We start from the raw sequence: 12,707 nt of genomic DNA on the forward strand, positions 1-12,707 counted from the left end.
CCATATTTAGTGTATCAGCAATTAGGTCTAGGCGAATAAAAACCCACTTCCAAAATTTTACAACTTGCCGATCAATTTGTGATTGTTTCGAAGGGTGTTGTTGAGGATGTTTTGGTTCAAGTGGACAAATTTTATTTTCCTGTTGACTTTATTATTTTGGACATGCATCTTGTTTCTAATGCGAATTCTCAAATGTCTGTGATTTTAGGGCGCCCATTTCTTGCAACTTCTAATGCATTGATAAATTGTAGAAGTGGAGTCTTAAAATTATCTTTTGGGAATATATGACCCTTGAGCTTAATATTTTTAATACTTGTAAGCAACCTAGGGATGAAGAGGATGTGCATGAAGTTGACTTAATTGAAACACTTGTTCAAAAACAATTCAACAAAACATGTTTTTCAGATCCATTAGAAGCTTGCCTAGTCAATTCATGTGATTTTAATTTTGATGAGAATACCAAAATTGCCTACATTTACTGCCTTTTGGAATTTGCGCAAGAATTGGAAGGGAGCAATTGGAAATTGAAATATAAGGAGTTGCCACCTCATGAGATAAAGTTGTTGCCATCTAATTAGCAAGTACCAAAATTGGAGTTGAAATACTTGCCTGTTGAGCTCAAGTATGCTTTTCTAGGAACCGATGAGACTTTTCCTGTGGTAATATCTTCTAAACTTGACTCTTTGCAAGAGGGTAAGTTATTAAATGTTTTGAGAAAACATAAGTGTCATAGGATGGAACGTAGCTGGCATTAAAGGAATTAGCCCATTGGTTTGTACTCACAGGATTTATTTAGAGGACAATACCAAACCATCTAGGGTGATGCAACATAGATTAAACCCTACAATGAAAGAGATAGTTAGGATTGAAGTGCTTAAATTGTTCGATGTAGGTATCATATACCCTATCACAGATAGTAAATGGGTAAGTCCTACTCAAGTGATGCCTAAGAAATCTAGAATAACTGTAGTAAAAAATGAGAATAATGAGTTAATTCCAACTCATGTCACCACAGGTTGGCGCATGTGTATTGATTATAGAAAATTGAATGCAATCACTAGGAAAGATCACTTCCCTTTACCTTTATTGGATAAAGTTTTAGTGAGAGTAGTGGGTCATGAGTACTATTTTCTTTTAAGATGGGGTATTCTAGGTATTATCAAATTGAAATTTCACTTGAAGATCAAGAGAAAACCACATTTACTTGTCCTTTTGGTACTTTTGCATTTAGGAAGATGTCATTTGGTTTATATAATGCACCTGCCACTTTTAAAAGATGCATGCAAAGTATTTTTAGTGACATGGTAGAGCATTATTTAGAGGTTTTCATGGATGATTTTTCTATGTTTGCTGACTCTTTTGATGAATGTCTTTCTAATTTGCAAAAAGTCTTAACTAGGTGTGAAGAAAAGAATTTACTATTAAATTGGGAAAAGTGTCATTTCATGGTCACAAAAGGGATTTATATTAGGCCACATTGTTTCTTTAAAAGGCTTGAGGTGGATAAAGCGAAAATTGAGTTGATTGCTAATTTGTCTACACCTAAAACTGTTAAAGATGTGAGATCATTCTTAGGACATGCTGGATTTTATATGAGGTTCATAAAAGACCTTAGTTTCATATCTAGACCTATGTGTAACCTCCTAACAAATGACACTCCCTTTGAATGGACCCAAGCTTGCCAAAAACTTTTGGTAAGCTAAAAGGCATGCTTACCACTGCACCTAGCATGCAACCACCAAATTGGACTTTTATCTTTTGAAATTATGTGTGATGCAAGTGATTATGTGATTGGAGCTGTGTTAGGACAAAGAAAGGATAAAAAATCTCATTTAATTTATTATGCAAGTAAGACTTTGAATATTGAAGCTCAATGAATTATTCTAGAACTAAAAAAGAGTTACTTGCTGTGGTATTTGCCTTAGATAAATTTTGTTCATATATTCTTGGCTCTCTTGTTGTTGTTTTCACTGACCATGCAGCTTTAAAATATCTTCTTTCCAAGAAGGATGCAAAGCCAAGGTTGACTAGATAGATTCTTCTACAACAAGAATTTAATATCAACATCAAAGATAAAAGAGATTAGAAAATGTCGTAGCAGACCATCTGTTCAACAAACATCATCAACATCATATTTTTCCTTTTCATTTTGTCATTTAAATTTTAAACTTCTCTTTTAAGGGTTTGGGTTTCTGGTTTTTGTTTTTAGAAAAAAATTGCAATTACGTAATTTCATCTGTAGAATGGATTACGACACTGAACCATAGTGAACCATAGTGCTTAAGTATTGGAGCTTATTCAAATGCATGTGAATATCTTTTATTTTTGAATGCATGTTAATATCAAAAGAGTGGACTCTAACAAAATATTATGTCTACAGAGTGGAATCCGTGTGTTCCAGCTAGAACCGATTATAAAACAGGAACCACGGTGTGTATGATTTAAATATTTTCATTCATCAACCACGATGAATGATTATCGAGGTATTCTGCACCAATATAAACTAATCACCTTATAGAAAATTATAACATAATATATTTTTTTAATTAAATTGTTTATAACCCCCAAATTATTAAAGACTAGTAACATAACTTTAATAATTTAGTTATAAAATATTTTACTTTAAAGACTTTTATTTTTCTACGGTTTTTTTGGTTTGTGAGTCAGTGCAGGAGGACAACTTTTCTCCGAGTATCGTGGGAGAATATTTCTAAAATTGTTGGGCGGCTATAAAAAATGGACAAGCCTGATGCTTTTTTTTTTTTTTCCTTTTATTTATTTTTTTAATGTTTATTTCAGCTTTTTAATTACCTATTAAGAAGAAATGTCATGCGTAATTTTAAAACAAACATTGTTTAGAAGACAGGGCAGCACATTGTTAGCAACTAAACATGCACGGCAGGTTCATGTGGCACTTAATAAAAAATATGGACTGAAAAACTGCTAATACAAACAAAATAAAACTTAAGGGGGTAAAATTTAAATTTTAAAAACTTGGAATGTAAAATTCAAACACCTTAAAACTTTAGAAATATACCAATTTAGCTAAAAAGTAATAAAATAAACCTCGAAGTTTCAAAAAGTAACAAACGTAACTCCCCAATAAACCTCAAACATAATGGGTTGAACCTTAATATTGTTACTTTCTATAATTTAAGAGTTTAATTATTACTTTTGAAATTATAAGTTTTAATTTGTTACTTTTTTTTTTTTTTTTTTTTTTTGTTGAAAATATGTTATTTTTGAAATGAAAAGGTTTATTTTTGGTACACCAAAATTATACGGTTTAACATATATTTATAAGGGTACCATTGGCTCAAATATTTGAGGGGTAACTAAAATTTTTGTTACTTAAATCTTTTTTTTTTTTAAAGAAACTTGCTAGTTAAAACTTTAAAATGTTTAATAGAATTACATAACATACTATAAAAAGATTTTTAAAAATTTTGGAGTAGTCCCCCACCCATGTGAGTAGTTCTGCCCTGATGACGGTGGACGTGCCTTCAAAGGCTCCCCCTAGTCTGTTCACCAGAAGTAACAATGCAAAGTCACGGACAGAAAGTACGAAGAATCCCACCAATCCACCATGTGCAGATGAAGATGATGGGACCTTATAGTTAGTTTGTAGGCAGAGATTTACTCGAAATTTTCACACCCCAGCTTCAGAAAAGGTGTGAAATTTTGGTGTAAAAGTCTGCTGCCTACGACAGTCATGGATCATGGTGTGTGTGTGTTGTTAAATTACCGATTATCCCAAAAGCTTAAGCTGTTAGGAAATGGTGAATTTAATCATTTAACCATAAGTCTAACACTCCCCCTCACTTGTGGGCCTAAACTTTTCCTTTATAAGTGGGGGCCCAACAAGTGGGAATTTAACATTTTAAATGGGAGGTAGAGTAAAATCAAGGATCGAACTCAGGATCTCCTGCTCTGATACCATGTTAAATTACCGATTGTCCCAAAAGCTTAAGCTGTTAGGAAATGGTGAATTTAATCATTTAACCATAAGTCTAACATGTGTAAACGTCTGCTGCCTATTGACTATAATGTGTGCCAAATCAAACCCCATAAAACTAGTCCTTCGAGAACATTTAGATGATGTGTTCAATGGACTTAAAGAAAGTATTGTAAACTTAAAAGTTCTAGGTTTCATCCGTCGTAGTGTCACCTATCAGTCCATAAGGTTTTTAGGATATCTCATTATTAGAGAATGAAATGTTTTAGCCGAAGGCTAGGACACCATTTTCATAATTATATAAGAAAACACCCAAAAAAACAAAAAGACTATCATAGATAAAGATATACTTTTCATTTTCTCTTCGCACCTTAACAATCTATTGATTACTACACGAATAATATTTAACATAAACAAATAAAATTAACATCAAACATTTAAGGTTCTAAACAAAAATTTTGACCATTGCATCTTGGTCAGCAAAAGGTGCACGTTAATTGTCAATACTAACAAAGCCATAATCTTTTGTTTAAGGAAGCCAAGTTAAGTATATCAAGAAAATTTTAAATTCAAAGAATATAAGACATGCACACACATCACACACACACACATACATATAATACGCCTATAAGTTTTTAACATATATTATTTTCTTATATATAACCAAAATATTTACATCAAATTTAATTTCTATTAGTTAAAACAATTTCTTTTATTCAGTCGTTCATAAACTATGAACTATCTTTCAAATATTATTGCTTAGGATTAATATTCTTTATACATTTCAGATCAAGTCTTTTATTAAATAAATTAAAAATTAAACTGTTAGAATATTTTGATAGTTTTAAAAACCACGAAACATATGAAAATTTAGTCAGTTTTAACCAATTCAAATAATAAACTTCACTTTATATGCCTAAACATATACAAATCAATATAAGAAAAAATAACAATATCATCATAAACTAATGAAAAACGTTGTTTTTCAAAGATAACAAACACAATAAGGATCTCTAGCTAACTTCTAATCACAAAATCTACTGTTGTCTCCTTTCTTCTAAAAAAAATAAATAATAACAACATAGTGTTCAGATCTCTAACTCTCCAAAAGAAATTTTTATTTAAAATAAAAAACTTTGCCTTATGTAAAATAAAGATTTCTATTAAAGAAATTTATTTATCTATTTCTAGGAATATATTTCTTGAATATTACTGTAAAGAGATATACTAATATTATAAGTGTGATAATAAATAAATAAATAAATTTATATAATTTTATCTATTTTAGGAATATATGTATTGAATACATATAAATTATTTGAACTATGTATGATATAAGAATAATAAAAGGAAAATAAAAATGTATGGTCATACACTTTTTTCCCAACATTTGAGGGGCCATTAATTTAATTATATATATATATATATATGTGTGTGTGTGTGTGTGTGTATTTTATAATAAATAGTGGTGGGTAGGCAAATTACGATGGGTTCCAGTTCGTTCAACTGGTAACGTCTCAAATGGTTGAAGAAGAGATTGAGGTTTGGTGTCTTAGGTTGTTGATAAAGAACACAATCATCAAAAACAGACATCATAGATTAAAACTTTATAAAATATATATATATATATATAATATATATCATATTTTACTTATTAAAGATCAATTATTTCTTTTTGAAAAACAAAAACACACACAAAAGAGAGAGAATAACTTTCTCAAAAAAAAAAAAAGAGAGAGAGAATAAAGTTCTAGTACAAATACACTCTACAATTTCACTCAAAAATCATGAAAACTTTTAAGAAATAATAGGTCAATTTTTACTTGTTAAAGATCAATTTGATCCAATCACTTCCAGGAAATGGTCAAAAGAAATGCTTGGACTGGCAGATAAAACTCACTTGCCTAGATTTGGAATCTAATTTTAAGTTTGAGGGTTTGCAATATTTAATTTAATTTTTAAAGCAGCTATGTTTCAATCTCTTGAATCATATCATCAATGCAATTAGAAGACTTTTCTGAAACCAAAATGACAATCTCTGCCAACTAGCCATAAACAACGGAAACGTGCATCACCAATTATTGGCAGGATCTAGAACAGTGGTCTAATTTATATATATCCTCACGTAGATGTGGCATAATTTGATCAAACATCGCTTCAGCCAAAAAAATAAATTAATTAATTAATTAATTTAAAAAAAAAAAAAAAAAACCATACATTGCTTAGCACTAACAGTTACAGACTTACAGGGCCATTATTTCAGTTTGCAACCTAAGTCCCATCAGCACAGCTTGCAATATACTAATTTTAAATCATATCCTCAATGCAAAAGGACTTTGTTTCAAAGTAAAACGACACTAAACTTTCAAAGATTAACTTGCCCGTAATACATACGGTACGTATGAAAATGATGTAATTAAATCACAGCTTCCAATATACTAATTTTAAATCGTATCCTCGATTCAAGAGGACTTTGATTTAAAGCAAGAGGACACTAACTTTTGAAAGTTGAATTGAGTAAACCATAACTAGTTGCCTGACCTTTGACGCATAAAAATCCAAAATCACTTGTGGGCCCAAGCAACACTACTCACAAGAAGGCAGTTGAACAATAATGTTCATTTCGTTCCTATATTAAAAGGAACGTGAAAGTTGACTATTTTGTCCATTTCATTGTCCCTAATTATTTGAACTATATCTTATTTATGTGTACTATACATTTAAAAAAAAAAAAAAAAAAGAGTTTGAGTGGTTTTGTTTTGAATTAATTTGGACGATGGTTTTGTAGGGTCTTCTAGTTTTGTTACTAGGTCAAATACCAACAATAGCGTGTGGTCCAATAAGTTATGAAGTCGCGTTTTTTATCTTTGAAAGCATTTATAAGTTACATAAACTTTAAGGCTTTTTGGTCTTTTCGTTTTGGCGCTTCCTTTGAAAAAATGGGATGAAAATACTATGTTACCTCTAGTCTAGAGATATCGATGGGCTAAAAAACAAATTGTGAGGATCTTATAGTCTTTTTGTTTTCAATTATATTAGTTTAAAGTGTTTAACTACTCCTCCACTAACCACTCCTAAGTCCTAACCTCCGAGCGCAATTGAAATTTTGAAACAGTGATGCATCTTGAGTTCAAGAAAATTTAAAATTAAAAGATAAGGTTGGGTTTTACCAAGGTATTTTAACTTTTTTAACTCTGTTTTGCTCAATTTATTTTTTAGACATCTGTTTAAATTTTAAAATGAGAATTTAATGTACAAGATATTAAGTTTTACCAAGGTATTTTAACTTTTTTAACTCTGTTTTGCTCAATTTATTTTGTAGATATCTGTTTAAATTTTAAAATGAGAATCTAATGTACAAGATATAAAGTACTGTATCTAAGTTTTGTCACTAGTTTCATTGTAAACAACAATCACTTCAATGTTTCTATTTAATATTGATCCGTGGACCCAATGAATCCAAGTGGCACAAGTGGAGAATCAGTATATGTTGCTTGAATTTAGAACTAATTTACTTGAATTTAAACATTGCTAGCAATAATGTGATAAAACTAATGTTAGTTTATATTTGAAAATCTCTCTCCATTTTTCTTGGGAATGGCAATTTTTACCCAACCCAACCCTAATGGGCAGGTTTGGTATGCATTAAAATTACTAAACTATCCTAACTAACTAACTAACTAACTATATATAAATATATATATATATATATATATTACTAACTATTTCCAAACCCTAATCAATCTCACTTCTTAATCTCTCTCAACTGCCCCCCCCCCTCAACTCTCACTCTTACCAAGACACCAACCCACCCTCACGGCCTCACTCTCACTCTCACAGCCTGCCGCCCCCATTAAGCCCTCCCTCCTCCCTGAATCTCCACTTTGCCATAGATGCCAACTACCCCACTATCTCACAAGTTCGTTCTCCACCCTTCTTCTTTTTTAGGGTTCGTACTCCACCTTGTCTTTGCTTAAGTCTATAGCAAAATATCCTTCCCTTTTGGTTTGGTTTGGTTTAAGCTGGTTGATTTGATGGTTTGAGATTGAAAATTGGGATTATGAGAATGAAGGTGGGTATGAAATTTTGTAGATTCATGGATTTAAATGTATCATCTATTGGAGATGTTTGCATTTTGATTTGGAATTTGGAGTGGAAGATGTGCTAGAATGAATGTGTTTTGAGAAATTTTGTACTTTGACAAGAATTTTGGATTAACCATTTGATTTCGTTTCTCTAATTTTTACAAATCATCAATTTTTGATCTCATTTTCTCTTGCCTTTTAGGCTTTAGGAAATTGAGTAATCTTTTATTAAAGTGGCCTTGGTTCATGCCTTTAGATTATACCCTAGTTCAGGCCCTGAAGAGGCATGGCAAGGCCTACAGGGGGCCATAGGGGCGGATATGGATGCACAAAAAAAAAAAAAAAAATCCCTTTTAGTTAACAGGGCAGGTTTGGGTCACAGGTGGTGGGTGGCAGGGTAGGTTTGGAGATAAAGAAACCCGCCCCAAATTGACCCATTGTCATTCCTAATTTTTCTCATACTGACCCAATATCTAGCTCTCTGTGTTTTCTTCACCCTCTATTCTCTCTCTCCTTGACCTAAACAACTATGGCCATCGCTCATCCCACCATCACTCCAGGCAATGGTTCTCTTGTTTCTAAAGGCAAAACCCCAGTCTCTCTAAAACATGATGTAAGGTTGAATTTATTCAACCATGTGTTGGCTTTATTCCATGTCAAATTTGTTTGTAATTTTAGCAATTAGATACCCTGTATTTAGGTGGGAATAATGTAAGGGTTATGTATGAGAGAGTGTGAAGAAACTCAAGTTACATGCATTCAAGATAAGTCTCGTGACTAGATCTTGCAACTGACTCGTGACTAACAAGCCGCCAAAGTGCCACACATGTGAAGCATGCAAGAAGTTGAAAAGTCACGACAGTTGGAGCACACAGGACAAAAAGTATAGTTTGGCCTGGCACTTAACTCATGACTCAAACTCGCGACTCATTCCAATTACGAGAATGAGTCATCAGAATGCCCTGTTTTGCATAAAATGACTTTTCCCATTCCTCATATACTCTACTATAAATACCCTTATACCCACGAAATGTAAAGAGTTTCAAGAGAGAATTTTGAGAGAGAAACCCTAAAGAAAACCAAGATTGACTCATCCACAATCTTAGCCTTTTGATTCTCTAAATTCCTCTACTCTCACCCTTTCCATTAACATACCCTTGAGAGGCTCATTAGCCAATTCATTTTCTCACCATACTCATATAAGTGAGAAGGTATTGTGGTACTTGGGAAGTAGTTCAAAGATGACCAATTCATTTCGTTGATGCAATGGACTTATTGCGGGATCTGGAAAGTTAGAGAAGACACAGTTAGGCTTAACCAGTTGGTAGCAGGAGCTTAGAGGGCTTAAGTACATTGGGTAGACTAGGCTTGGAGGGCTTTTGTTATTCATGTACTCCAACTTTATTCTCTAATGGATCATTTTACCACTTGGAGGGCGGCGGAGAGGTTTTTCGTCGAGTTTTTCGGTTTCCTCTTCGATAACACGTGCCAGTGTTATCTTTGTGTTTGCATCTCTCTAGCCCTTTCTCTCTACCTTTAATTGTTGTTTTGTTGTGATTAATTATGGTGTAGAGTGTTTATTTGTTTGGGTTTTTGCTTGTACCTATTATTCCGCACATATATTGTTTGGGTATAAGCTTGTGTTGGTTTAATTTGACATTGGGGGTCTAGACGTTCATTAGTGCTTTATACGCTAATTGAAATTTCACATGATCTATCCCCTTTCTCACTTTTCAATCTAAACATGGAAAAGCCTCCTTACTCCACCTAGACACTCACCGACTACCACCATTGCAGTGGTGGTCTTCGTCTCTCTACCTAAACCTCTTCGCCTTAGTGGAGACGATGATGAATGATGAATCCTTAGGAGGATGGAGGGTTTTGATGGTTTATGGGTTTGTTAGGTGAAAAAGTTTTGGATTTTTACGTAGTCTGTTTCATAAACTTGAATTAGACCCATGATAATTTTGGATTTGGTCTGATTTGTGAAAGTCTAAATTTTTTTTGTAAATTTGATAGCTATTTTTGGAACTTAGTCAGACCCATATAATTTTATGGCTTGAAATTGAGGATTTTGGTCTTTTGTCTGAAACTTTATCAAAACCATGATAGTTCTTAGAAGAAAGTTGTTGAATTTTTGATCCATTTTGTTGAACAAGATCAGACCCAAAAAACTTTTGAAGTTTGAAGGTTAAAAAGTTGCTGCGTTTAGGATGACTAATTCAAATAATGAGTCAGTAGAATCACAAGAGATTGCAAACGTGAGTAGAATCACTAGAGAAAATTTGAAAATGCAATCACAAGCCCATTTGGTTGCCAGACAAGTGCAATAAAATCTGGTTTTTTTTTCTATTTTTAAAATTGAAAAAATAATTCCAATTTAAATGCTAGTGTGCCATTTTATAATAGCAATTAATTTTTTTTATTAGCCATGTTAGCTTCAAGTGTGCTAATTGTGTCATCCATTAGCCATGTAAGTATTTTCTTTTAGTAAGTTGATGATGGGGACCAAATCGAGTGTAACTTGAAAATAACATGGACCAAATTGAGTTTTAACAAAATATAGGAATCAAATTGACCGTAATCCCAAAATATATGGTCCAAAATAGTATTTTCACCTACTTTTATTGACATTATAATTGTGTATTATGACAATGCATGTTAATGCTTGTAACAAAAAAATTATTAAAATCAATCCATGTTTTTCTTTAATTATATGCTTTACTATTTATATTTACACACGCACCTTATCCCTGATCTCCCCCAACACACACAACTAATATTTCATATGGGACAAAAATAGTTACACACACCCTTTTACAAACACACTATTACACACATTTTTTGAACTAAATCGTGAGTTGAATTTGAAATCACATTTTCAACTCACAATTTCAGTTTATGATTTTAGTTTGGGATATTTTTGTCATTTTTTTAGGTTCTAAGGGTATTTCAGTCATTTTATTTAGTTTTCAGGGGCATTTTAATCACTTTTTAAGTTCTAAGGGTATTTCAATCAATCTTTAGGTTTCAAGGTCATTTCGGTCATTTTTTAAAGTTTATGGGTATTTTAGTTATTTTGGAGGCTTTGGGGGTATTTTGGTCATTTTTTTGCTTTCAGGGGTATTTTGGTCTTTTTTAAGGTTTCGGGGTATATCGATTATTTTTTAGGTTCTAAGGGAATTTCAGTCAATTTTTAGGTTTCAAGGGCATTTTAGTCATTTTCAAGTTCTAACAGTATTTTGGTCATTTTTTAGGTTTCGAGAATATTTTGGTCAAATATTTTTTTTATGTTTAGGGGTATTTTAGTTATTTTGGAGGTCCTAGGGGTATTTCAGTTATTTTTTAGGTTTTCGATGATATTTTGATCATTTTTTAGGTTTATGGGTATTTTGGTTTTATTTTGGAGGACTTAGGGGGTATTTCAATCATTTTTAATTTTTAGGTTTCAGGGGTATTTTGGTCATTTTTTAGTTTTCAGGGTATTTCAGTCATTTTTTAGATTCTAAGGGTATTTTAGTCAATTTTGTAGGTTTCAGGGCATTTCAATTATTTTTTAGATTTAGGAGTTGGTTATTTTGGAGGTTTTAGGGGTTTTTTGGACATTTTCTAAATTTTGGGGGTAATTTGATCATTTTTTTAGTTTTGGGGTCATTTTTGTCATTTTTAGGTCCTAAGGGTATTTCAATAATTCTTTAGGTTTCGAGGTCATTTTAATTACTTTTTTAAGATTTAAGGATATTTTGATTATTTTTTAGGCTATAAAGGTATGTTGGTAATTTTAGACGATTTTGGGGGGTGTTTTGGTCATTTTGAACATAGGTGCATTTTAATAATTTTTAGATTTAAGGTTATTTTGGACATTTTAGAAGTTTTAGTAGTATTTTGTTATATATAATCATTAATTATTAGGTAATTGAATGAGTTGGGTTTTACCTATAATAATTGAGTGGGATTGGTTTTTGGTTATAATTAATTACTTAAATGGGTTTTATGTACCCAATTAATTTATGCATAGCCCAAACTCACCCATTTGACACCCCTAATTTAGGTCCCACAAGTTTTGTAAATCTCATCTCGACGGAGGCTTCCTAGGCAGCATTGTAATCCTTGTCTTTTTTTTCTTTTTCTTTTTTTTTTTAATAAAATTTTACTTTAAACAAAAAAATAAAAGAGAAATACTAAATAATTTTCCATTGACTAAAGTTGGTGAAGACTAAAGAGTCCTCCTTGCTTCATCAGTAAAATTTGCTGAATAGTACTTTTTAGGAAACTTTTAAGAGAATAGCATGTAACTGAAATTATTTAGTTATATAGACTCTTTTTAAAACTCGAGTTTGTCAAACTCGAATTCCAACCTAAAATCAAGAGTATCAAACTCGAGTTTCAATTAGTTTATGTTGCATGGCAGTCTGACATTATATACCAAATTGGAACTCGAGTTTTCTAAACTTGATTTTGGATTGAAACTTGAGTTTAACAAACTCGAGTTCCAAAAAGGGTTTATATAACTAAATAACTTCAATCACACACTATTCTCCTAAAATTGTCCTTAAAAAAGACTATTGAGCAAATTTTGCCTACTCCATCAGTCATTAGAAGAGAGAATTGCGGGTCATCCAAATTTTAACGGGTCAATAACGGCTGTGGATACTGGCTTCTTCTTC

Source organism: Quercus lobata, chromosome 4, assembly GCF_001633185.2.
Source record: "Quercus lobata isolate SW786 chromosome 4, ValleyOak3.0 Primary Assembly, whole genome shotgun sequence".
Lineage (NCBI taxonomy): Eukaryota > Viridiplantae > Streptophyta > Magnoliopsida > Fagales > Fagaceae > Quercus > Quercus lobata.